Raw genomic sequence first — 3,840 nt, forward strand, 5'->3', positions numbered from 1 at the left:
AACTGACTCCACGGCACATAACAACAACAACAACAACAACAAAACACTATTGAATAGGAGTGGTGACAAAGGGCATCCTTGTCTGGTTCCTGTTAACAGAGGGAAGCCTTTCAATTTCTCTCTATTGAGAGTGATGTAGGCTGATGGTTTTGTATATATGCTCTTGATAATGTTGAGGTATTTCCCTTCAATTCCTACTTTTTGAGTGTTTTTATCAAGAATAGATGTTGGATTTTGTCAAATGCCTTTTCTGCATCAATTGATATGATTATGTGGTTCTTTTCCTTTTTCTTATTTATATGGTGGATTATGTTGATTGTTTCTCTGATGTTGAACTGTCCTTGCATCCCTTTTATGAAACCCACTTGGTCATGATATATTATTTTTTTGATGCGCTGCTGGATTCTGTGGGCTAGGATTTTGTTGAGAATTTTTGCATCTATGTTCATGAGGGATATTGGTCTGTAATTTTCTTTCTTAGTGATGTCCTTCCTTGGTTTTGGTGTTTTGGTATGAGAGTTATGCTTGCTTCATAAAACATATTAGGAAGTTTTCCATCCTCTTCTATCTTCTGGAATAATTTGAGTAGAATTGGTGACAGCTCTTCCTTGAATGTTTGGTAGAACTCACCAATGAAGCCATCTGGACCTGGACTTCTTTTGGTTAGGAGTTTTTTGATGACCTGGTCAATTTCTTCTTTTGTTATGGGTCTGTTTAGGTTTTCTACTTCACTCTGTATAAGTTTAGGTAGGTCGTGTTTTTCTAAAAATGTATCCATCTCTTCTAAGTTTTTGGATTTGTTGGAGTACAACTCTTCATAGTATTCTGTTATTATCCTTTTGATTTCATTTCGTTCTGTTGTGACATTACCCATGTGGTTTCTAATGTGAGTTATTTGTGTCCCCTCCCTCTTTTCTTTTGTTAGTTTTGCCAATGGTTTGAAAATTTTATTAATCTTTTCTAAGAACCAGCTTCTTGTCCTGTTGATTCTTTCTATAGTTTTCTGTTTTCCATTGTATTTATTTCTGCTCTTATCTTTATTATTTATTTTCTTTTAGTGACTGTAGCCCCGCCCTCTGACTTCTGCTTGGGTGGGATGGGCGCAGAGGGTTTCCTATGTCTTGACCAATTTCTAAATCGTAATGTATTCCTTTATACTGTGATTTTTCCACTGGTGTCTGTGAGAAACTGACTCCGTGACCCTTGTGCTAGATCCAGAGCTCTGGTGCAATTTTTTGAACACCTCTTGTCTGTGTTTTCAGTTCTTTCTCCATGGAGCTTGTCCTACCTGACTCAGCTCTGCCGCTGCCAAACTGGGAGTCCTAATTTGAAACATTCTTGCATATCTGTTATGAAACCCACTTGGTCGTGATACATTATTATTTGTTTTATATTTTGTTGAATTCTATAGGTTATGGGTTTTGAGAATTTTTGCATATATTTTCATGGGGGATATTGATTACAATTTTCTTTTTTAGTCATGTCTTTGCCTAATTTTTGTATGATGGTTATGCTTACTTCATAAAATGTATTCTGGAGTTTTCTTCCCCTTTCTATGTTCTAGATAGTTTGTGTAGAATTTGTGTCAGCTCTTTTCTGAATGTTTGGCACAATTCACCAATTAAGCATTTTTAATCTATAGATGAGGCTTTCTGCTCCCGTAAAGATTTACAGCCTCGGAAACCCCGTACAGGGTCGCTATGAGTTGTCGCTATGAGTTGGAACCGATTCCACGACACATAACAACAACAACAATAAGGAGCTCTGGTAGCATAGTGGTTATGAGTTGGCCTGCTAATCTCATAATCAGCAGTTCAAAACTACCAATTGTTCCACAGGAGAAAGATGAGTTTTTCTGCTGTGGTAAAGATTTACAGCCTTGTAAACCCTATGCCTAAAGCACCTGGTCTTCACAGGCAGTCTCCCATCCAAGTACTAACAAGGCCCAACCCTGCTTAGCTGCCAAGATCAGAAGAGGCCAGGCACATTCAGCATGGTAGCATAGTGGTTATGAGTCGGACTGCCAACCTCAAGGTCAGCAGTTCAAAACTACCAGTGGTTCCGTGGGAGAAAGATGAGGCTTTCAGCTCCCGTAAAGATTTACAGCCTCGGAAACCCTGTACAGGGTCGCTATGAGTTGGAACTGACTCCATGGTACTTAACAACAACAACAAACCCTATGCAAGTCGTTATGAGTCAGAACCAACTCCATGGCACACCACCACCACCACCACTATTACTGTAGAGTTGTATATTTCTTTCTTCAATTCTGTTAGTTTGGTTTATGTATTTTGAGGCTCTTTCATTGGAAGCATAGATATTTATTATGGTTATATCCTCTAGCTCATTGCCCCTTTTGTCATGAGATAATGTCCTTATTTGTGTCTCATGTTTGTTTTGCCTTAAAGTCTGTTTTATTAGAAATTAATATTGCCACCCCTACTCATTTTTTTATTGCCATTAGTTTGATTTTTTTTTTTTAACCAGTTTTTGTCTTTGTATGTAAGGTATTGTTCTTGTAGACAACTTATTGAAGGATCCTGCTTTCTTATCCCTTCTGCTGTATGTCTCTTGACTGGCACATTAATCCATTGACTTTCAGGGTAAATATTAATACGTATAAACTGACTGTAGTCATTGTTCAGTGTGTGTGTGTGTGTAATGCTGCTTGTTCCTTTGGTCCACATAATTTTCTGTACTGAATACATTTTGTTTGTATGTTTTCTTTCTTTCTTTTTTTAATGTTTTATTGTGAATTATAGTTTACATGAGAGAACTTTAGTTTTACATTCATTCCATCGTATATCATTTCATTGCCATGGTTCCAGTCCCCTCCATGCATCATCTTCCGACCAAATGTATGTTTTCTTGTCAATGTCTTCATTGCTGTACTTTAATGTATAGGTGAAAATGTATTCATTTTCTTTAAGGTTACCGTGCATATTATTAACTTAGATCCCAGTTGAAAACAGTTTGTTTTATCTTTAAATCTACTTGACTTCCTTGTAACTTAGAAGTTCTGTAATATTCTTTTCCCTCTTTTTGCTTTGTAGTTGTATTCATTATAAATTCATATATCTTGTTCCCTATTTTCAGTCTTGTAAATTTGTTTTGCCCAGAGAATCCTTCAAAAACAAAAGTTAAGGCTTGAATTTTTCTTCAGTTCCCCCAGCCTGAGAACTGCTGAGTGTGTTCTTCCTTTTTGGTTTTCTGACTCCAGACTCTGTTGCACATTGTGTTGTAATCTTTGACTTTATCTTCTTCAGCTGACCTTTGAAATTTTCTGTTCAGCTCTTGTACCTCCTCATTTCTTCCATTTGCTTTAGCATCTCTACGCTGGAGAACAAGTTTCAGTGTCTCTTCTGACATCCATTTTAACCTTTTCCTTCTTTTTTGTCTTCTTAATGACTTTTTGCTTTCTTCCTGTATGCTGTTCCTGATGTCATCCCACAACTCTTTTGGTCTTCGGTCTTCAGTGTTTAATGTATCAAATCTGTTCTTCAGGTAATCTCTATCTTCCAGTGGTATATATTCAAGGTCGTATTTTGGCTCTTGTAGACTTGTTTTCATTTTCTTCAGCTTCAGTTTGAATTTGCATATGAGCAATTGTTGGTCTGTTCCACAATCTGCACTGGCCTTGTTTTGACTGATACTATGGAGCTTTTCCACCATCTCTTTCTGCAGATGTAGTAATTTTGATTTCTATGAATTTCATCTGGTGAGGTTCATGTGTATAGTCGTCTCTTAATGCTGTCTAAAGACATTAACAACCTGCAATATGCAGATGATACTACCTTGTTTGCTGAAAGTGAAGAGGACTTAAAAAAATATTTACTGATG

This window comes from Chrysochloris asiatica, unplaced genomic scaffold (genome assembly GCF_000296735.1).
Source record: "Chrysochloris asiatica unplaced genomic scaffold, ChrAsi1.0 scaffold00380, whole genome shotgun sequence".
NCBI classification, from domain to species: Eukaryota; Metazoa; Chordata; class Mammalia; order Afrosoricida; family Chrysochloridae; genus Chrysochloris; species Chrysochloris asiatica.